This window comes from Erpetoichthys calabaricus, chromosome 9 (genome assembly GCF_900747795.2).
Source record: "Erpetoichthys calabaricus chromosome 9, fErpCal1.3, whole genome shotgun sequence".
NCBI classification, from domain to species: Eukaryota; Metazoa; Chordata; class Cladistia; order Polypteriformes; family Polypteridae; genus Erpetoichthys; species Erpetoichthys calabaricus.
In genome coordinates, this window is record NC_041402.2 from 170,142,312 (window position 1) to 170,167,211 (window position 24,900).

The window sequence follows — 24,900 nt, forward strand, 5'->3', positions numbered from 1 at the left end:
ATAAGGGGCAAATAAGTGGTACTTGTAAATTGTGGTGGCTAAACAGAACCAGCCAGGGAAATTCTGGATTCTTAGTCACCTCAATGTATTCTCCACTCCTTGATTATCAGTTAGCCTAGTTAACCGTTTTCTCATATTATCAGCTGTCATAATATGGAAACGCTGTTAGACATTTTTAAATATTTTGCTGGAATATTTTTCATCAGTCCCTTCCAAGAATTACTTAAAGCACATGTTGCTTAAGTATGTATAGTTTTACCTAACAATCCAGAAACTGGGACACTGGAAGGCTGCAGGAGCCACATTTGGCACAAATGGAAACTTTACAGATGAATCGCTTTTTCATTGCTTTTGTGTTGCCTTTATGAAATCGAGTGTAGTAATTCATTCACATGAAACCGGAGATATTGTTTAGTGATCAAAGGTGACAGCCAAGATACTCCCAAGGTATAAGGTCAAGTGATAAATGAAAAAAAAAAATCCTCTTTTCATTAAGTGAATGTGCAGTTCAAAATCACCCACATAGAGGAGTGAAAAGAGAGAATACAACAAACTATCTGAAGCAATCTGGCACTACCGCCTCTCTGCCACCAAGCTGTCACCCACTGTCTTCAAACTGTGAGCTCACTTGTTTGCTGAGTTCATTTTCATTTTTTTTTTTCGTACTCTTCCGGTTGGTCTTATGAGATTAACCACATGCACAATTTATGATCTGAGTTAGTTTTTATTCCAGGATAAGCTGAATGTACAATTTACTGCTGCTTTCTGGTGTCACTGACCGTAACTTATCTGCTCTGCTTCAAATGGTGTGCAGGGTAAACTTCTGTTTGGCCTGTCAGTAGGGCCTGGTTATTACAACAATAACTGAAACCAATTCTCAAAACACTTCCCGAAATCCCATATCCCACAATAGTTTTGGAATAGAACTCACTCTAGTTCACACTGATGCCAGTAAAAGCCCTGATGTCACCTGAAAGGCTCCTTTTTATATATTGCAAGGTATGAACAAGAGTTGGCACTCAAAATACAAACAAATGTCAGGTAGGCCTAAATTATAATCAAAACGTATTAAGAAAATACCAACAGATAGAGATTCTCCATGGTTAACAGAAACACAAAGTGTTATTATAATGTAAAGAACACATGAAATTCCTGATGTCACTGTGGAGCTAGCTAAGATGGGTACAATGTCTCCACTTATCTCACTACTCCATTTGTCTCAATCCAGCCTCTTAACTCACCTTCTGTCTCTCTATCTCCCTCATTTCCCACCACTCCTCCCGACTCCACACTCAGACTGGCAATGACCAGAAGGGACTTTAAATCCAAAGACATGGGTTACTCCATGTAAACCACTTCAAGTGTCAGAAACACTACTAATGAATTTATGTCATATCGTTTTTATTAATATTATGTTTATTAGCTACTTTTCCATTTTGTGTTATGTTGTACATAAACAATCAGATCCAGCCTGCATGAATGACTACCATCAAGTTGTACTATTACCTATAGAAAAGAATTGTTATGAGAAGCTAGGCAACATCTGCCCAAAAAACTGCTTTCATTACAGTTTGCACATCATTCCGGTAAGTCCACGGATGATACCATCACCTCGATCCTGCCTACAGTACTGACCCACCTGAATAAAAGGAGAGGAAATTATGTGCAAATTCTGTTTGTAAACTATAATTTAGAATTTAACAAAATAATCCCTCTAAGCTCATAATCAAGCTCAGGGACCTGCGTCTGAATACTTCATTGTGCAGCTGGATTGCAGACAAGCAGACCCCAGGTGGGTTGTGTACGTGGCTACACTTCATCATCCCTCACTCTCAAAACGGGGCTCCGTAGGGTTGTATGCTGAGCCCTCTGCTGTACTTCTTCTAGACATACTGTATAACTACATGGCTACACATGACTCTGACATCATTGTCAGGCTTGCTAATGACACAGCTGTGGTGGGCCTGATCTCTAGCAACAAGGAACAGGCCTACCTGAATGGAATGAAGAGTGTGTCACACTGGTGTCGAGACAGCAAACGTCTCCTAAGATAAAGGAGCTGATTGTAAAATTTGGGAGAACAACTGCGAAGGCATCACCACCCCCTCAGCATCAGCAGCTCCCAAATGGAGAAGGCTGAACAGCTTCAGATAACTTGGTGTCCACACACAGAGAACCTGACCTGGTCAAGCACATTGACACCTTGGTGGAGAAGGCATGACAATTTCTATATCATCTCAGACGCCTCAGGAATTTTTCAGCTATCCTTCCAGATACTAAAGAATTTCTATATATTTTCTCAAAGGAAGTATTACTGCCTGGTTTGGGAATACCACAAAACAGGACAGCATGGCTCAGCAGAGATTGCTGTGGTCAGCTGAATGGATCACTTGGTGCACACTCTTGAACTTCCAGGACGTCTACACCAAGCGATGTCAAAGCAGGGCAAGGAAAATTACCAGCCATCCCAATAACGGCCTCTTTTCTGTGCTGTGGTCAGGTAAACTTTATTGATGCCTAAGATCTAGAGACTGAGGAGGAGCATCTGTCCACCATCCATCCATATCATAAATGTGGACAGTGCCTGGAGGTACGTGATGTCCTTTTGTCAATTCTCATATGTCATTTGTTCGTGTGTTTAAATCAGTTAATTAATTGATTTATTGATTGTTTTTTAGCTAATTAATTAATTATTTTTACAGTATTACTATTGTATACTATTAATAATACAAACTCCTGCTGCCATTGCACATGTTGACATTGATAGAGCTGTATATTTACAGGAGCTTTAACTTTTATTGAAGTCTTGGAGTTCAGCAACTAAGCATTTCGCTACGTATTATACTGTGTATAACTGTATGTGACAAATCAAACTTGATTTGATATTAGATATTTTGATTTTCGTTATCTGCCCTATCTGCCTAAAGTGGAGCCCAAGGAGGCAGGGCCACTGGATAATCCAGTTGGGAGACTACCTCAGCTGTATAAGAGGAAAAGTTTTGTCACTGAGTCATGATATCAGTGACTGGTTTTGTGCTTTTTTTATTTCAAATTTGGTATTTATTAGATTTTTTTTTTACTTCTGGTCTCATTAAAAGTACTGTATTTGTAGTGATAATGGATTTGTTTGCCTCAGGTTTTGCCTTTCTTACCTATTTTTGCTCATTTTATTCTCTGTCTTGCCGTTTGTGTTTTGTATTGTAGGCATGAGATTTGAGAGTAATCCTACTGCCGTTCTTGTAATATTTTAAGGTCATTTTGAGTTTTTAAAGCTGTTATCTCATTTTGGGCCTGTGCTGGACTGAAAGCCTGCCACTTGAATTTTGGGTCTCGCTGCCTGCAGGGAGGTTTTCATGGATTAAGACTGGTTCTGGGGGTAGGTCTAGCATTTTATGAGTCTGACCCCACTATTTTGAGATTTTTGTCTGTCATAATTCATACTCTCAGCCATTAAGAATGGTGATGAAGCATAATTAACAGGACAATTTTGGTCACAACTTGACACTCTTCTACACCTGTTTTGGTGACCATCGTATGTTCTGCCCACCTTGTGACTTTTCGACTTCAAAATCCTTTCAAGTGCCTCCTCACATGCAGTGCAATCCACACAATATGTCTGTTGATCTAGAACACATCTGTCTCTCATCTGAATTAAATGCTAAAATTGAAGGTCAGCTGCAAGTCAACATATCTAGGTCCTGCTTTTCCTAGGTGGTTGGCAAACACTCTGCAGAATCTAAACATAAAGCAGATTTCCAAGCATTAATTACTAAAAGTGGAGCTCTTTGCCCAAATTAGACATACTGTATGATATACGATAACCAGCTGTCAGGACTTTGTTATTAATATGCTGTACATACTGCACTCACAGCCCTGCACACACACACACACACACACACACACACACACAGAGTTACATGTGATAAATATTCAGCAGTTTATTGCCATTTTCTTCTTAGAATGAAAGCTCATCTGCCTACTTTCATTTGGCCTCTGATTCCTTTATTGTTTTATCACAGTAAAGACTCTGTGACTCTGATGTTTGTAAACACACAATACAGAGCAATGTGCCAGTATGGCAGAACACACACACAGAACATAAAAAAGAAAAACACTCCAGCAGATGATGACGATTGGACTAAGACAGCAATGGCCATAACAATACATAGTAGTGGATATTAAATCCATTGTGAATTTTCTTCTGAATGGCACATTAGTTAGCACTGCCACCTGACAGCTCTAAGGTCTTGATGAGTCTATGTGCATGTTCTCCTTGGATCAGGGTGGGCTATGTTTTCCTCGTTTTTCTTCTACTACCTAAAAATGTGAGTTTAAGGCTGACTGGTCACTCTAAACTGGCCCCTTGTGAGCATCCGGCATCCTGGCTTTAACTCCCACTCCTGTGTAATTAATGTGATAGATAGCAGACAAACAAAACAGAAATATTTTCAAACCCATTCACAAAACCTTCAGAAAGTACTAAATACTTTTTTGGATTTTGTTATGTTGCTAAAAGCAGTGATGGCAAAGTAGTGCAGTAGGTTAGCCCTGCATTTTCACAGATCCAGAGTTCTGGGATCAAATCCTACCCCCAGTTGTTGTCTGTGTTCTCCTTTTGTCTTTGTGATTTTTTTTTCCTCTGTGTGTTATGGTTTTCCTACAAATTCACCAAAGATGTGTTAGTTAGGTTAACTCTGTACAAAGGACAAAAACAAAATAGCCAGTCAGGAGGATAATGGACAATGGACCGAGATCCAATTATGAACAGCAAAATAAGCCAAAGTCAAAACCAAGAGAGCAGAAAAATGATCATTGAAAACAAAACTATGGTGAAATTTGTAGTACTTGTGAAATTCAGCCACAGAAAAAATTAACAGAATGGTTGCAAGAACCCCACACAACAAGGCCATATCTGCCCTTATCTCTGATCTATGCCTATTGGATAGGTCTCACCCTAGGCAGCCTAGTTCCAAAACTAAAAGGCTGCCTTTCCTGACTGCAGAAGCACAAAATGGAGCTAAAACTTTTAGGATTTAAAAATCTCAAAAAGGTCCTTAAAAAGAGACGATAGCTGTAAACCTCAGGCCAAAGGGTACCAGAAAACAAAGTATGTTTAACATTAATAAATCAAAAAGGAAAAACACAAAATAAAATGAACAACAAATAGACAAAGATGGCTTGCTTATAAGGTAACCCAAATCAAACAAATCGATTCTCAAATCCACAAAAAAAAAGCATGATTATAAATAATAAAAATGCAAACAATACTCACAGATATGGTCCTTATTCCAGAACTATCAAAAGTGACTTGATAAAGTGAGAAAACTGGTTAAGGCAGAAACCTGGTCTCTTAAAAACCTCCATTTTACATACAAAAGTCCACTTACATTGTCTTCCCTTGGGAAAACACATGAGAAAAAACAGCTAAATGTCATCATCTGCTGCCATGGATCCAAAAATAAGAATGGAGTCTGTCTGCCGAACATTATGGGGGAGCATTGTTTTTAAAAGTAACTTAGATATATTACTTATTACCATTAAAAAAGTAATTAAATATGTTATCTAATTACTTATAAAACATAATCAGTTACAACCAGTGTATTAATTAAAATGAAAATCTGCACATTTGACTGGCCAGCATTTGCTGTTACATCTTCAGCCCGTTAATGAACCTTTATGAAACTCACCAGAAACACAGCCAAACACAATCATTTTCTTGTGTTTTATAAACATGTTTAGTCCTTCATATGCTTGAAAGTAAATAACATCCATCCCCTTTTCACACTCCTGACCTGTGTCCCCAAAGATTTCTGACATGAGCACTAGCCAATGCATCAACTCACCATTCTGTTTCAACATGTCAATAGCAAACATCTGGATTAAAACTAAACAGACATTTTAGTTATAGGGTTCTGTTATCGGATTGGATGTACCACACTCTTTTCTGCTCGGCTATACAAAGGAGAGGTGCACTAGGATATTTGCTTCTTGCCTTCTAAAATAATGATAATTATGCTGTTTTTATTTAATTAAAACAGCTATGCATTAGTTTATTCACCAAACTATGTAACACATTGTGAAGGATGGCTGGGAGACCCATGACATGTAAAGATGCTGGTAGATTACTGGACACACCACAGATTCCCCCAGGGCACACTGGGATTTGGAGTTTGTTGCCTGAGCCCTGTTGTGTTCCATGGGTGCCACCAGAGGTCACAGGAGGGCTCCAGCCTTACCTGTTAAGTGCTCCCTTGCAAAACCTTTGGGACACAGGAGCCAGAGTCAGGAGGAGGTAGACAAAGCTTGCTGGAAGAGTGGAGGAGGCTGAAAGGAAGAAAAGACAACAGAGACCTATTGTGCATAGCTGTATTTTGGATTTGTGATGGTGGTTGTATTGTGGGAAACTCTTACATGGGGAAGAGTTTTGCACCAATAAAATCCCTCTTTTTGTGGTAAAACTTGTGTCCGAGCCTGTGTGCCGGGTGTTTGGGGAGCTGGAGCACCTCCTGGTGACCACAACATGTTACTTTTAATGTGTTCCCCTTCAACACCGTTTATGAAATTGCGCTGCTGATTTTAGCCCAGTATGTTCAGTTCATCAACATAAATTTATCGATTTGTGAAATATTCAGATTGTTTCAACCAGGAGGAGGAATAATGCGATCACCTGAGCATTACTTCAGGATATTTATCTTTATGGACACTTCCACCATTTTCTACCAATACATGTGTGAAAAAGACAAGCACAGGCAATGGAACCCTTAACTGCAACCTGGTGAAGGGTGTACATGGCCACATAACTGGGTTAATTGTCAAGACGTCTATGTGCGTTAACCTGGTTTCTCAGGGACTATTATCCTGGTTTCTCTAACAGAATCGCGGTATACACTGCATTTTTGAAATCGGGTTTCTTTGAATAACTGGGTTATTAAAACACATGTAAACACACTCCATGTCACCCTGAGGGACCTTGACCCTCACTGGAATATACTGGCTGAGGGCAATTCTTCAGTAGTGACATCAGTGTGACATATCTCCTTAGGCTCCACCCACAGAACACAAGGGATATAACAAGAACATTTCTGAAGAAACCACCAAAACAGTGGACAGATGATCCAGTCTTCAATGAATTTTGTAAACTGTCAGCACTTGAAACAGTAGTGAACGATGCAACTAAAAGAGGAATATGTCCCATCAAAAAGTTCAATGACACACTGACAAAAGACAAGGATTAGAAACAATTTATTCTTCCACTGGTTGCAAACCATTGTAAGAATTTTCCAACTGCATCAAAGCCAGCGTAATGCTGTAGACCTGCATGTGCTGTGCAGTTCAGATGACCTAAAATCTGAAGTGACCTCTGAAAGTTATTTTCAATTAACTTTTGTGTGTTTGTTATAAAGATGATAAAGAATATAACTAGCGTTATGGAGAACCTGAGCTAGAAAATTCTAGTAGTAAGTCATAGTTTTCAGAACATGCTAGTATTAAGTAAGAGTTTCAAGATCGTTCTAGTAGTAAATACGAATTTCTATTTTAGCCCATTTTGATGAGAGAGTCTCAGCAAAACCAAAGGAAAGAATAGTGCAAAGCCAGCAGCGGCCATCGTTAGCCGACATTTCTCGATGTCTTAAGCTGTCAAATGAATCTGAACACCTGATGTTGGAGACTCTGTAAACAGAAAGAACAACACCCTTCTTTGATGTCCTTATGGGAAAAACGCAAAGAAAGGTCTCAAGAAACCACCAGAACTGATGATCCAGTCTTCAAAGAATTTTATGAAGTATCAGCATGCTTGAAGGTAATGAATGGTGCAACTGAAAGGTAAATGAGTCTCATTGAAAAGTTGGGTGACATACTGACAAAGGACGGGGAACAGAAACGGTTTACTCTTCAGCTGGTCACAAGCCATCTTCACAAGTTTTCAACTTCATTAAAGACAGGGTTATTGTGTGGAACAGTTGTCTGCTATTACAGTGCAGATGACCTAAAAAGTGCCAAAATGGAGCGACCTGTGAATGCTGTTTATTTTCTCTAAAATGATGTGTGTTTGTGATCAGCATGATAAAACATAAACTAGCCTTGGGGAGATCTTCCAACTGTAATATTTTTCTTCTTGGACCACCCTTATGCTGTATCTTTCAAATACTTTCCAGAATCTGTAAATCCTTTGAATGGAGCAAATCACTTTACACAGAAGAGTGGCAGATGAACTCACTTTCGATGAGCATTCACTTCCAACGGAAAAATGAAAAAGGAAGGAGGCTTGGGAATAGCGAGCGGTCAGTCAGAAATTTAACTTTAACTCTCAGTGTTTGTCTGCCTGCAGCGTGGCTTTGTTGTTCTGTGGGTGCGAGTGGGTGGAGGTTGCATTCATTTATTAATTTATTTATTTATTTCCGTACCCTGCTCCTACCATTTGTTTTTAATTTATTAGAACTGTGATGAAAAGGCCACATTTCTTTAAAGGTCATATTTTACCCATCCTTCTGGTGACATTTAGAAAGATGTTTTACTACTATGTTATTTTTTTTTTAAAGAGAGAGATCACAAAAAGTGCAAGTGATTGAATGCAAATCATCATCCTGCACAAATCCAGGGTATTTCTGTCCTGAATGGTTTTAGATCTTCTAACCGAAAACTTTGTGACAGTGAAGGATTAGGGGACTGTGTGTCCTTTACAGCTTGACATTTGTCATCATCTCCAGTTCAATCGTCTCAGGGTTAAGGCGCAAATTAATCTTGGCTTGTCTGTGAAGTCAGTGCAACGACTGTGGATATTTATAAACAACGGCAACAAATGTCCCTGCCGAGAGTGGGAATGTGGGCGCAGCGTCAGGTCATTGCCTTTCTCAGTTATTTATGGAGTGTGGTTCAAGCTGATTTATCCTGAAAGACCACTGGGTTAAGGATCTGTGAGATTATTTACTGGACTGAACTTTGAACAAATGCAATGTTTTCTTTGACGCGCTGGATGGCTAAATTGCACAAAGAATGTTTTTTTTTACCTTCTGCTCATTTGTTCCCTTATTTAATTCATGAGTCCACATTTGAAAAACACGCATGGCTACTTTCTTTTACTTAATTAGATGCAAATAGGAAGACTTTCAGCCATCCGTTATTAAACAAAAGAATGGGCTGTTCTTGTCCAGGTTGTTCTTATATTCTTATACAATCAGATTCACCGTCATGCCAGGCCAGAACCTCTCCTAGTAATACTGGGTACAAATTCTGGATGGAGTGTACCAATTTGAAATAGTCAGTTAACCAAACCCGACACATCTTTGGGGATGTGGGAGGAAATCCAAATCAACCTGAGGAAACGCCACGCACAGTAGGCATGGACATAATGTGCAAACTCCACATAGACAACACAATGGAGTGTGGGATTTGAACACAGGAATCTATGTCCATGCCCTTCTTCATCCTTCTTACTTAATTTTATTGTTGTAAGGGCCCAAATCCTATTCTAGCAGCAATGAGGGTAAGGCTTCAGGTGTTTGTTCTGTTACAGTGTGTTGCGTTTTAGTTTCCACCGAGCATCTGTCATTGCTTTCCTAATAAATTTCCATTTAATTGCTATTTATTCCTCCTTAGCATTATTCTGGGATGGATCAAAAGTGGCCACTCTTGCAATATTTGAAAAAGAGAGTTTTTCCAAATTATCACTGAGAACCTCAGTGAGTCTTGGTCCCGAACTAAAGAGACCACTGGGTGTACACATATATGAATAATCACTTTACTGAGGCCCCCTCCTCGAACCACCACCTTATCGTGGTGGAGGGGTTTGCGTGTCCCAATGATCCTAGGAGCTCTGTTGTCCGGGGCTTTATGCCCCTGGTAGGGCCACCCAAGGCAAACTGGTCCTAGGTGAGGGATGAGACAAAGTGTGGTTCAACACAACCTCCTATGATAAATAAAAAAATTTGGACGGCGTTTTCCCTCGCCGGGACGCGGGTCACCGGGGCCCCCCTCTGGAGCCAGGCCTGGAGGTGGGGCTCGATGGCGAGTGCCTGGTGGCCGGGCTTGCACCCATGGGGCTCGGCCGGGCACAGCCTGAAGAGGCAACATGGGTCCCCCTTCCCATGAGCTCACCACCATATGGGAGGGGCCAAGGAGGTTGGGTGCAGTGTGAGTTGGGTGGTGGCCGAAGGTGGGGACCTTGGCGGTCCGATCCTCGGCTACAGAAGCTGGCTCTTAGGACGTGGAATGTCACCTCTCTGAAGGGGAAGGAGCCTGAGCTTGTGCGCAAGGTCGAGAGGTTCCGGCTAGATATAGTCGGGCTCACCTCGACGCACAGCTTGTGCTCTGGAACCAATCTCCTTGAGAGGGGCTGGACTCTGTACCACTCTGGAGTTGCCCCCAGTGAGAGGCGCCGAGCAGGTGTGGGCATACTTATTGCCCCCCGACTTGGAGCCTGTACATTGGGGTTTACCCCGGTGGACGAGAGGGTAGCCTCCCTCTGCCTTCGGGTGGGGGGATGGGTCCTAACTGTTGTTTGTGTGTATGCACCGAACAGCAGTTCGGAGTACCCACCCTTTCTGGAGTCCCTGGAGGGGGTGCTAGAGGGCATACCTTCTGGGGACTCCCTCGTACTGCTGGGAGACTTCAATGCTCACGTGGGCAATGACAGTGAGACCTGGAAGGGCGTGATTGGGAGGGATGGCCCCCCCGATCTGAACCCGAGCGGTGTTTTGTTATTGGACTTCTGTGCTCGTCACGGATTGTCCATAACGAACACCATGTTCAAGCATAGGGGTGTTCATATGTGCACTTGGCACCAGGACACCCTAGGCTTCAGTTCGATGATCGACTTGTGGGTCGTGTCGTTGGACTTGCGGCCACATGTCTTGGACACTCGAGGGGCGGAGCTGTCAACTGATCACCACCTGGTGGTGAGTTGGCTTCGATGGTGGGGGAGGATGCCAGTCAGGCGTGGTAGGCCCAAACGTGTTGTGAGGGTCTGCTGGGAACATCTGGCAGAGCCCCCTGTCAGAAGTAGCTTCAACTCCCACCTCCGGCAGAACTTCGACCATGTCCCGAGGGAGGTGGGGGACATTGAGTCCGAATGGGCCATGTTCCGTACCTCTATTGTTGAGGCGGCTGACCGGAGTTGTGGCCGTAAAGTGGTCGGTGCCTGTCGTGGTGGCAATCCCCGAACCCGTTGGTGGACACCGGAGGTGAGGGATGCTGTCAAGCTGAAGAAGGAGTCCTACCGGTGCCTTTTGTCCTGTGAGACTCTGGAGGCAGCTGATAGGTACCGGCAGGCCAAGCGGAATGCAGCTTCAGTGGTTGCTGAGGCAAAAACTCGGGCATGGGAGGAATTTGGGGACACCATGGAGAACGACTTTCGGATGGCTTCGAGGAGATTCTGGTCCACTGTCCGGCATCTCAGGATGGTGAGCTGCTGACCTCAACTCGGGACGTTGTGGGTCGGTGGGGGGAGTACTTTGAAGACCTCCTCAATCCCACTAACATTCTTTCCAATGAGGAAGCAGAGCCTGGGGACTCAGAGGTGGGCTCCCCCATCTCTGGGACTGAGGTCACCGAGGTGGTCAGAAAACTCCTTGGTGGCAGGGCCCCGGGGGTGGATCAGATACACCCGGAGTTCCTCAAGGCTCTGGATGTTGTAGGACTGTCTTGGTTGACACGTCTCTGCAACATTGCATGGACATCAGGGACAGTGCCTCTGAATTGCCAACCGGGGTGGCAGACCGGGGTGGTGGGTCCCCCCTCTTAAGAAGGGGACCGGAGGGTGTGTTTCCAACTACAGAGGGGATCACACTCCTCAGCCTCCCTGGAAAAGTCTATTCGGGGGTTCTGGAGAGGAGGGTCCGTCGGATAGTCGAACCTCAGATTCAGGAGGAACAGTGTGGTTTTCATCCTGGTCGCGGAACAGTGGACCAGCTCTACACCCTTAGTAGTGTCCTGGGAGGGTGCATGGTATTCGCCCAACCAGTCTACATGTGTTTTGTGGACTTGGAAAAGGCGTTCAACCGTTTCCCTCGGGAATCCTGTGGGGGGTGCTCCGGGAGTAATGGGGGTACGGGACCCCCCTGATAAGGGGCTGTTCGTTCCCTGTACAAACGGTATCAGAGCTTGGTCCGCATTGCCGGCAGTAGGTCAAAACCCGTTTCCAGTGAGAGTTGGACTCCGCCAGGGCTGCCCTTTGCCACCGATTCTGTGCATAACTTTTATGGACACAATTTCTAGGCGCAGCCAGGGTGTTGAGGGGGTCCGGTTTTGGTGGACTCAGGATTGGGCTCCACTGCTTTTTGCAGATGATGTTGTCCTGTCCTGGATCGGTTCGCAGCTGAGTGTGAAGCGGCTGGGATGGGAATCAGCACCTCCAAATCCGAGACCATGGTCCTCAGCCAGAAAAAGGGTAGAGTGCCCTCTCAGGGGGTGTTGGGAGCGAGATCCTGCCTCAAGTGGAGGAGTTGAAGTATCTTGGGGTCTTGTTCACGAGTGAGGGAAGAATGGAGCGTGAGATCGACAGGCGGATCGGTGCGGTGTCCACAGTGATGCAGGCTCTGCATCGTTCTGTCGTGGTGAAAAAGGAGCTGAGCCGTAAGAACAAAACTCTCAATTTTACCAGTCGATCTACGCTCCTACCCTCACCTATGGTCATGATCTATGGGTAGTGACCGAAAGAACGAGATCGCGAATACAAGCGGCTGAAATGAGTTTCCTCCGCAGGGTGTCTGGGCTCTCCCTTAAAGATATGTGAGAAGCTCAGTCTTCCGGGAGGGGGCTCAGGAGTAGAGCCGCTGCTCCTACCGCATCGTGAGGAGTCAGATGAGGTGGCTCGGGCATCTGATCAGGATGCCTCCTGGACGCCTCCCTGGTGAGGTGTTCTGGGCACGTCCAACCAGGAGGAGGCGCCCCGGGAAGACCCAGGACACGGCAGGAGGGACTATGTCTCTCGGGCTGGCCTGGGAACGCCTTGGGATTCTAGATTCTAGAGCTAGAAGAAGTGGCCGGGGAGAGGGAAGTCTGGGCATCTCTGCTCAAGCTGCTGCCCCCGCAGGCGACCACAACCTCGGATAAGCGGGAAAAGGATGGATGATGGATGGACAACCGAGTTCTTCCTAAGTATCACTGAGAACCTCAGTGAGCTCTTGGTCCCAAACTAAAGAGACCACTGTGTGCACACATACAGCATATGAATAATCACTTTTACTGAGGTTTTAAAAGTGTTATGAACACCAAAGAAGTTTTTATTAAGGTCTTTGTAATCTACAAGAAAATGAGAAATTGATGGGGTTTTTTTGTAGTACCAAAACTAATTTTCCATACCTAAAAAGAGAGGTTCAACATTTTAAAAAACCCATAGTGGAAAAATACCACATTGTAAAAGATCTTAAATTGAAAACATGGCAAACCTTCAGAAATTATTACATTATGGATGAGGCACACCAGTTCATTGAGAGGCACAGATAGGGCCAATTTAGAATCACCAATTTGTTAACTACTAGCTACATTATTATTCATCTTTTTTTTATTTTTCTGATTATTCTAATGGTTTGTATGAAGGTTTTTAACCTTTACAGGAATTCATTATCTATCCCTTACTTAGTTGTTATATTTTGCTTGAGAGAGAGATGTTGGGAGCATTGCGCTGATTATGTCACATGCCGCGCCACTCAAATGACAAATGACCTCAGGATCCCAGATTAGGACCCAAGTGCAAGCCATGGAACAGGTGCCAACCCTCAGCACACACTAAATCAGAATGGAATGGTAGGCATGTGAGGTTTTTTACGGTGGTGGAAGTGCCAACCCATATAACCGAGACCTCCTAAGGTTGTTCCCTGTAAGCGTTGGAGGGGCCCCTGCTTGCAGGGCTGGATGCTAGATTAACGTCATACCTGGACGGAGCAATTGCAGGTTATAGGAAACCTTGCTCAAGGGCCCAACAAGGTAGAGGTCACTTCTGGTTCTTTAGCAGGATTTGAACTGGCAACCTCCCTATTTCAAAGTATTTTGCTGGGAATTTAAAATTGATACTCTATGTTCTGTTTTTTTCATATTCACAGTCTCCTGACAGTTTTAAGTTACTTCTCATAGGACGTGTCCCGTTCCTCCAGGGAATCCTTTTACCTCATCAATAAAACTCTGACTTCTGACTGGTGTGTTTCAGCCAGGGTTCCTCCACTTGGCTGGGGGTTCAAATGCTGTTTTAATTCATTTCTAATGTGATGTTTCATGTGCCTGGTCACTGCAAAGGACTGCCCTAAGCCCCTTCCAAGGCTGTGGAAAACCCACTGTCCTTTGTGGTTCATTGTGGTTGTTGAGTTCTCTTGTCTCCATTGCTACATTGATTGTTTTTGTGATTACTGGATTTTTGACCTCTTTTGCCATTCCTTTCTTTGTATAGTGTATTAGAACTTTGTTTATCTCTTGTTTGCCCATTTTGAAGGCATTGGCTTCTTTGCCTAAATGTTCCACAGAGTTTATTTTTACTTAAGAAAGCTTTTTGTTAAAATATGTGTATATATATATATTTTTTTTTTGTTCTATTTATAACTAGCCAGGGTTTGAGAGTTTTAACCCCTCTAGCAGGCATTTTTACGACTTTGTGTTTAGGAACTCTTTAGTTTGTAACACTGGTAGGTCGCAGGTTTAAATGGGGTTGGCACTGGAAGTGGCCAGGCTTGTTAGAAGCAGGGTGGAAGTGACATCTATTATGCATCAGTCTAAATGTCTCCATTTTATTGTTTTTTTTTTTGTTGCTTTTGTTGAGTTATTACCTGCCATATTTTTATGTATTTTCTGTTATGTATTATTATGTACTATCCTTTTAAATTTACCCCCATTCTATGTGTTTTGTGGGTGCAGGCCAAGGACGCGGGACCACCCTGACATCACCATTTCTGAGACCTCTCACTGGCTATTTAAAGTTTTAGATTTTAGTTAAACTAGAAATCATATGGGCGGCACGGTGGCGCAGTGGGTAGCGCTGCTGCCTCGCAGTTGGGAGACCTGGGGACCTGGGTTCGCCTCCCGGGTCCTCCCTGCTTGGAGTTTGCATGTTCTCCCCGTGTCTGCGTGGGTTTCCACCGGGTGCTCCGGTTTCCTCCCACAGTCCAAAGACATGCAGGTTAGGTGGATTGGCGATTCTAAATTGGCCCTAGTGTGTGTGGGGTGTGGTTTGTGTGTGTCCTGCGGTGGGTTGGCGCCCTGCCCAGGATTGGTTCCCTGCCTTGTGCCCTGTGTTGGCTGGGATTGCTCCAGCAGACCCCCCGTGACCCTGTGTTCGGATTCAGCGGGTTTGGGATAATGGATGGATTGATGGATGGATAGAAATCATATTGTAGGTTTCACTTGAAAGGAAAAGAGCAGTAGGGAAAAAATCATGGCTTATATTAACCTTATACAATTTAATGGCATTCTGCAAATTAAAGCATTTGGATAGAAGCAACACTTTCCCGTACAGAGCATGCATTTAGCATCTGATCAGGTTTAACAGGTACAGTATTTATGGTGATTTGAAAAATTGCTCAAAAAAAAAACAGGGTGAAATAAATTAAAACCAAAGGTCACCCCAGCTCAATATCATGCTCACGTTGCCACAGTGCTCCAGCCATGCCAGATATTATCTATTAATTTTGTTAGCACTTCGTCACATTCTGTAGGCCTGCAGCCAGATCATTTGTGATATACACTCATGTTAAGAAGTAAGTACAACCTCAATGCCTCCATTTCAATTGAGAAGGTCACTCGAGCCAGGAGCTACCAGTCGAGTGCCCTTGATTAGCTGATGTGTTTCAGCCTCATTAAAAAAGCAGTTTCATCTGGAGCAATCGGGTTTGTAGTAGCACTTGGCAAGAACATCTGAACTCTTTTTATTAACATTAATTGATATTTTTAAAATCATTTTGGTGACGTCTTGTGGTTGACACTTTGTGTGGTAATGGGTGCTGTCAGTTACGACATTTGTTGTCAGGGGCTCCACCATTTTTGCAGTTTGGGTGCTGCCCTACATGACATGGGACATTATGTGATATAAAATGGCTGTAAGTAGGTGTCATGATCTGGAGACTGTGCTGACTTAACAACAGCTGGCTTCTACATGTCAGATTTACTGACTGTTTGCCAACCTTCAAGCACCGTCCTCCTCACCCCCTTTTTTGTGACAGTCAATAGTGTGCTGCCTGACAGAACTGGCACTGCATGAATGGTTAACAGGAACTGCGAATTTAGCCACAATCTCAGCCCCTTTTTTCTTTTATTCCATTCTTCCGTGTTACGTAAAACATGAAACATCAGGCCAGTATGAGCTTCTCTTTTGTTTTGCAGGGTCTAAAACTCCTGTGTGCCGTTATTGCCTCATTGGCTGTATTATAGTATATGCAGTGTACTTCTGGATAAGCATTTGTTGGTTGCCAGCTTTCATGCACACAGAGTTTGCCTCCTTCATCCAAAACAAAATGGAAAACATTGGGTGGATGGTTTTTGTTGAAGTGAGCTAGTGAGAGTTGTCAGAGATGTCACATGCCACTGACTCGCTAAGCCTGTATGAACCTAAAAATGGCCGTCCTTAGTGTTCATGAGCATTGATGGATGAGGGGGAAACCAGAAAGGTCACAGTGCAACACCACTTGACTTACCCAAAACGGCACCTCCTTGATGTCCAACGCAGCACAACTTCATGATCACCTCAAACTGAATAATCTGTTTGAAAAGTTTCAGTCCTGGTATCCCCGCCCCTGGCCATAGCACCAACAAACAGCCCTGGGTCAGGGTCACCAATGACCTTCTGATGACAGCAGATACTGGTTCCCCCTTCTTTAACTCATCCCTCCTTGACCTGAAGCTGCTTTTGACACAAGAGACCACAACATCCTCCTTCACCTGAAATACACCATTGGACACTCAGGAGAATGAATCACAATTGGTTCACATATTACCTGGACCGGCAGAACTGAGCATGTCGCCCCTGGGCAGTGCAAAATCCCATACCCACAACGTCACCTGTAGTGTCCCTCAGGACTCTGTTCTTGGCCCTATCCTCTTCACCATCTACATGCTCCCTCTTGGAAATGTCATTAGCAGACATGGTTTATATCTTTCCATTGCTATGCTGATGACACTCAGCTTTACCTCAGGACTACCCCCACCCTCCTCTACTGCTCCTCTTGCCAATATCTACATTGACTACCTGTGTGGAGGAGATAGAGACGTGGATGAGGCTCAATTTTCCTTCAGCTATATAGATCCAAAACAGAAGACCATCTTAGTTGGCACATCACATCATCTCCACTCTTCTACCATCACCAGTATTACTTTCGCTGGCCAAAACATCCCCCCTTTCCACATCTGTCCACCAATTTGGGTGTTAAAATGGACCCGTCAACTCACCTTTGACAACCACATCAAACACCTCTGTAAGTCTTCTTTCTACCACCTCAGGAACAATCGCTAAACTCCGCCCAACTCTCACCTTGGCAGATGCAGAGAAGCTCATCCAATGCCTTTGTCTCCTCCAGCTGGATTACTGTAATGCGCTCCTCATCGGGGATTCCTGGCAAGAGTATTCAAGAGACTCCAGTATATTCAGAATAGTGCTGCCAGGATCCTGATGAGGGTGCGAAAGCATGACTATATTACCCCAATCCTGAAAACCCTTCACTGGCTCCCTGTTCCACTCAGAATAGAGTACAAGGTCGTTCTCCTCACCCATCAGTGCATTTATGGACATGCCCCCCTTTACTTACAGGAACACCTTACCCCTCATACCTCCTCACGCACCCTCCGCTCTGTACACACTAACACTCTCCAAGTCCCTAGAACCAAGCTTCGCAGTATGGGTGACAGGGCTTTTTCATCTGTGGAGCCGAGACTGTGGAACGCCCTCCCTGACTGGCTGAGAGCCCTACAGATCGACTGATGTTTTTAAACGGAATCTAAAAACTCATCTTTTCAGAAAGACATTTTGTTAAAGTATAAATAGATTTTCTTGTTTTATTATTTTATTTTTACTCTGTAGCACTTTGAGACTGCTAAAATATAAAGTGCATTATAATTAGAATTTATTATTATTATTATTATTATTATTATTATTATTATTATTATTATTATTATTATGTCACAAACATAATAGAAAGGAATAGAGCATGCACCACGTGAGTTACTGAAACAGCGTCCCTCACTATCTGAATCACAATTTTAATTTTCAGAAACTCCTTTGGACGTCATCGCCCTGTGTCATCTAATGGATTGACCAGCTGTGTCACTAAAATTATGAAAATGAAGGCTATCACTGGAAAAGTCACATAATGTGACATGACAGCTGTTGTAAACACAGACGTGTGACTGAGAGTTTAGGGAGCAGTAATCCTTGTTTTGTAAACCACCCCCCCCCAAAAAAATCTTTAATACCCATAAAAGCTTTTTAGTGACTTTCATGTTTTGCAATTGAGAAAATACCTGCAAAACAAATTATCAAGTAAAATTCTCAAGTTATCATACTATCCGTACACCATATTGCAGCATACAGTGGCACGAAATAAAGTGTAATATATACATAAACACAGAAAAAGTGCAAGACTGGTAGCGAACTATACTATGCTATGCTATAATACTGGGGTGGGGAAAGTCAGTCCTGGAGGGCCGCAGTGGCTGCAGGTTTTGTTCCAATCCAGATGCTTCATTAGAAAACAATTCTTGCTAATAATTACATGTTGTGGCTTATTAGTGCTTTAACTCTGCCATGTCAGGTCATTCTCATATCTTAGATTGTTTGTTCCTTTCTAAGGATATCATCCATATGATTTTAAGGCTAAAATGGATGAGTAATTCTCAGTCCTTCACCTTTTTCTCTTCACTTTCCTTCCAAGTATTTAATTAAACCCAATAGTACACAATAAATACACACAGGTGTAAATGAAAACAAGCTAAATGGAGAAATACTGGTTTCTTTTGTCATTTGCATCTTATTGCTAATAAGGATCAATTAAAAACCAAGCATACAGCTGTTTAACACTAAAATAAGCAATAAGGGTTCAAAATCTTAACAAGCGAAACAAATAAAATGATGCATAAGTGTCACTTGAGCAATAAGTGCTTCATATTAAGCAATTGGGTTGGAACAAAAACTTTAAGCCACTGCGGCCCTCCACAAATGACTTTGCCCACCCCTACTTCTTCTTCTTCTTTCAGCTGCTCCCGTTGCTACAGCGGATCATCTTGTTCCATATCGTCCTGTCCTCTGCATCTTGTTCTGTTACACCCATCACCTGCATGTTCTCTCTTACCACATCCATGAACCTTCTCTTAGGCCTTCTTCTTTTCCTCCTGCCTGGCAGCTCTATATTTAACATCCTTCTCTCAATATACTCAGCATCTCACAATCTCGCGTCTCTGACTTTGTCTCCCATTTCTAATCCTGTCCTCATTTCTAATCCTGTCCATCCTTGTTACACCCAATGCAAATCTTAGCATCTTTAACTCTTCCACCTCCAGCTCTGTCTCCTGCTTCCTGGTCAGTGCCACCGTCTCCAACTCATATAACATAGCCGTCCTGTAGACCTTCCCTTTCACTCTTGCTGATACTCGTCTGTCGCAAATTACTTGTGACACTCTTCTCCACCCATTCCACCCTGCCTGCACTTTATTTTTTACTCTCTTCCACAGTCCCTGTTACGCTGTACTGCTGATCCCAAGTATTTACAGTAAACTCATCCACCTTCGCCAACTCTACTCCTTGCATCCTCACTATTCCACTGACCTCCCTCTCATTTACACACATGTATTCTGTCTTGTTCATACTGACCTTCATTCCTTTCTTCTCTAGAGCATATCTCCACCTCTCCAGGGTCTCCCCAACCTGCTTCCTACTCTCACTACAGATCACAATGTCATCAGCAAACATCATAGTCCACAGGGACTCCTGTCTAATCTCATCTGTCAATCTGTCCTTCACCATTGCAAATAAGAAAAGGCTCAGAGCCGATCCTTGATGTAATCTCCCCTCCACGTTGAATGCATTCATCACTCCTACCGCAGACCTCGCCACTGTCACACTTCCCTCATACATATCCTTTACAACTCTTACGTACTTCTCTGCCACTCCCGACTTCCTCATACAATACCACAACTCCTCTCTAGGCACCTTGTCATATGCTTTCTCCAGGTCCACAAAGACACAATGCAAGCCCTACTATAATAGATAAATAAATAATGAAAATAAATGAGAGGTAAATGAATAGATAGTTATAATTTGAAATAGACAGCAATAAATAAATATTACAAAACTACGCAAATTTGCCTGTTTCACTCATCACTAGTTACGGCTGAAGAGAGTTTTCACTTACCGTGCTGGTGGGAAGGGGCAGTCAGACTTGTCATCGCAGGACAAGTTCAGGATGACAAATTGCATATGATGGTCCATAAAATTCTTGTTGCTTTGAATATGAACAAAACGTATTGGATGATCAAAAATGTTTAAGGATTAAAAATCCCAATTTAACACTGTTATTTTTTTACTAGTCATTCAACCCGTTACAATAACGGGCGCTAGAACAGTAGTGCATAAACATTAGTAGGAACAGTCTATATTAAATGGTAAGGGACTTTGACCTCATTCTTTTTGTTGGTCGTATTTTTCTTTCTTTCAGCCTTTCTTTTGTTGATGTTTACTTGCTGAGCTGACTGTTCTTCGTGGGCTGCCGCCGTGTATTGTGTGTCTTTCATTTTTTGTGACAGTAATACTGTCTTGTACGTCCGCTGGCTTGTACGTCCATAATATACCTTTAATTTTCTCTGGCGGCAATACAGGTGTGCTCGTCAGTAATATGCCTTTAATCTCCTCTGACAGTAATACTGGCTTGTATGTGGCTGTAATATGCGTCACTGTATTGTGTACCTTTAATTTCCTCTCGCAGTAATACTGGTTTGTATTTCCGTAAAACGCCTCTAACTTTCTCTGACAGTAATATCGCGCATCGCACCGTGCCCCGCGCATGCGCACTTCACCAGAAGCCCCACGCATGCGTACTTCACCAGAAGACACACACACACTGACACCTGGACACACAAAGGGATTTTATTAAAGAGGATTATGTGTCCTTTCCGAACACAAGGTAGTAGAAGTATCCTAATAAAATGGAGCTGGGAAGTTTGTGAAGAGCAATAAAAACTCACCAGTGTGGCACTGTAAAAGAAAAACAGGGAAATCAGACATTTGGAATGAGTTTTCACTTTTTCAGTTCAGATAGAAAGGATCTGAACTCTCAGATGTGTGACAGATGTGGCAGTTTTAAGGTAAAATTTGGACACAAATCAGGTAACTTGAGCTTTTCTGAGACCCGTTTTGATTGATTCACGGAGAAGCACGATGGCATTAACCAAGAATCAGCAATGAAATGTTTTGACTTTGGATGTTCAGACATTTTTTCCTATAATTGTGTTGCTGGTAACTGCTTTGTGCAGCTTACTCAACAATTCATTGACACTTTCCATGTGTCTGGAATATTACTTCATGAAATACTTGGGAGAAGTCAGAGATCCACAAGGGCCTGTGAGAGTAAACAGGTACAGGACTGAAAAGTGGCTGGCACATGCTAATCCAGCCCTCAAGGTGGTGTGGATGGGCTGTGTTGCCAGGTTTGCCTGCAGCTTTGGCATGCCTTGAACCCAGGTCATCAATAGTGATGAAACCAAGTACGCACTAGTGCAACGAGGGCACACGGACAAGCAAAAATGGTACAAAAAGTGTACTGGGCTCAAAGAAATAAGGTGCATTACAGTCAATCCTTTTAAATTAACAAATAATCCATGATGAAAACCAGTACCCATTGTGGAGATACAATCCATTCTTTTTATTCCTATGAGCCTTGCTGCTGCCTGCCTTGGTCTCACTCACCTATCAGGTCTGCACAGCAGGACTGAGAGGCCATCATGTGTGTCAATCATTATATCAGCTTGCCTCGCAGCCACCTGCTGAAGGCCCTAGCCCAGCTTCGCATCATCCTCATCACCCTCCTTCTGGTGTCTGTAGGTTGCTCCTCCTCCTCCTTCCTGAATGCAATTCCATGAGTGCCATTGCTCTCGCTGATCACGGGGCCAACTCTCGACTGCCATGCCTCATGTCTGCTTCACTGGCTTACTCTCTTACACTGTCTTCTCTACAGATTGTCTCTTTTCCTTGAGTTTCTTTTCCCGTAATATCTTTTTTTCTCAAAACTTTCTCTTCAAGTCATGCCCTACTCAGGCTCCTTTGTACTCTGTGGGTGCAGGTGCTTTGATTAAGGAGCGTCAAGGAAGAAAATGGCTGAAATGATCACACATTCAGGTACTAACCTGGTCAGCCAATCTCCTTACTAAACACTCTAGGGCCACCCACACCTGCACCAGGGTCTTAGCCACACTGTTTTTATTTAAAAATTCATGCACCACCTTGAACCCAAAATGTGCTACACCACATGGACCTCATGAGAGCTTTTTATTAAAAAAAATAATGTCACCAAAAATCAACAGCCTGAATCAGAGTAGTAAGGAGACATGGGCCTAAAGATCTTCCAGTGCAATGGGAGAGAATGATTCAGTATGCTACAACAGGATAAAATTATTTGCTAAAGATGTCTACTGAGTCATAAAGTGAACATACTGCTTCACAAATGACTTCTATTTATCGGATTTTCTCCTTTGAATTAAAAAGTAAAACTTTTACATGCTGATTTCTCTAATTTACAAGGTGCTGAGGATTAGGTGATTATTAGCTGCGCTGTTACATTTATGGCTGAGGCCTGTATCCAAGGGGAATTCAAACATTTCTCATACAATTGGTTCCATTTCTTTTGGTTGTCCCATTAGGGCACAGGCAGGTCATTTGACTTGCTCATGGTCACACCGTGTCAGTAGCAGGATTTGAACCCACAACCTCAGGGTTTGAAGTCCAAATCCTTAACCTCTGAGCGTCACTGCCTGTCGTAAAGCTATTGAGTTGAAAGAGGGGGTGATGACTTTTTCACATGATTGTAGGAAGTCGAGCAGTGCTGGGCATCTTCAGTCTCTGGGTGTCAGATTGGCAATACATCCATATCTCTCAATTCCCAGAATTTGTTTAATCCAGGCTTCATTGAGCTGGGGAATTATCCTGACAGCACTGGACACAAGGTAGGGATGGAATCTGGTCTGGACCCCATATCTGAATTTCCTTAATCCAATTCAGGGCATCAATTTATCACAAGGCACTGTCACTCACATAGGACCAACTCAGAGTTGTCAATCAATGGCCCAGGACGTACTGTATATGGCCATACAGTGGCTTCACCAAGTATTCAGACCCCTTCACTTTTTTCACATTTGCTAAGTTGAAGCCTTGTATTAAAATCATTTACATTCATGTTTTTCCTTCATCAGGCAACACCCCAGAATGACAAAGTGAAACAGGATTTTGAAAAACTGAAATATCCCATCGACACAAGAAGCATTCAGACCCTTTAGTAAGAGCTTAGCTGAAGCACCTTTGGAAGTGATTCAAGCGCAAAGACTTCTTGGGTGTGTCACACACTTGAATCTGGGGATGTTCTGCCATTGACCTCTGCCGATCCTCTCAAGTTCTGTCAGTTTAGATGGAATCTATTGGCAGATGGCTGCTTACAGGTCTTTCAGTCCAGAGATGTTAGGGTGGGATGAAATCTGGGCTTTGGCTTGGACTACTCAAGGACATTCCAGAAGTTGTACTTAAGCCACTCATGAGTTGGCTTTGCTTTGTGCTTGTCCTGTAGAAAGGTGAGCTTTCGGCCCAGTCTGAAGCATTCTGGAGCAGGGTTTCATTAAGGATATCTCTGAAATTTGCTTTGTTCAGTTTTTTGTCAATCCTGTCTAATTTCCCAGTTCCACAGCATGATGGTGCAACCTTCACCATTGGATTGGTATTGCACAGGTGATGAGTGGTGCCTGGTTTCCTCCAGACGTGATGCTAATCTAGGTTTCATCAGACCAGAGAATCTTATTTCTCACAATCTGAGAGTCCTCTAGGTGTCATTGTGCAAACTCCAAGCAGGCTTCCATGATATCTCTAACTGAGGAGAAGCTTCTGTCCTGCCAGTTTGCTGTAATGCCCAGATTGGTGGAGTGCTGCAGTGATGGTTTTCCTTCTGGAAGTTTTTCTCACACAGGTTTTCTGGAACTCAGAAAGACTGATCAACAGGTTCTTGGTAACATCTCTTTATCAAGGTCCTTCTTGCTCGGTTTGGCCAGGTGGCAAACCCTAGGAAGAGTAGTGGTTGGTCCAGACTTCTTACATGTAAGAATTATGAAGGCAACACTGCTCTTAGGATCCTTCAAGGCTGATGGAATTTTTTGTTGCCTTCCCCAGAGCTTTGCCTCAACACAATCCTGTCTCTGAGCTCTGCAGGCAATTCTTTTGACCTCATAGCTTGTCTTCTTCTCCAATACACATTGTCAGTTGTGGGAGCTTCTATAGACAGGTGAGAACATATTTCCTAATCCAGTCCAGTCAACTGAATTGACCAACATAGAAACATCTCAACGATGATCAATATAATGGGATACGTGTAAGCCAAATTTCAAGTGTCATTGTATAGGGTCTTAATACCTGTGTCAATGTGATATATGAGTTTTATGATTTTTTTTTTTTGTAATACATTTGCAAAAAATTCTAATATCCTGTTTTCACTTTGTCATTCTTGGTATTGAGTGTTGCTTGATGTGTGAAAAAATGAATTTAAACGATTCTACATAAAGCTGCAATGTAGCAAAATGTGAAAAAAAATGAAGGGGCCTGAATAATTTCTGAATCCTCTGTAAGTGCATTCAGTGGGCTTCTAAAGGGGCTTTACCTTATGGTCACATATTCAACACCAGGATACCAGTGTAATGAGTGTCCAAGCTATCCCAGAAGATGAGGCGTAGAATCAACACATGGTG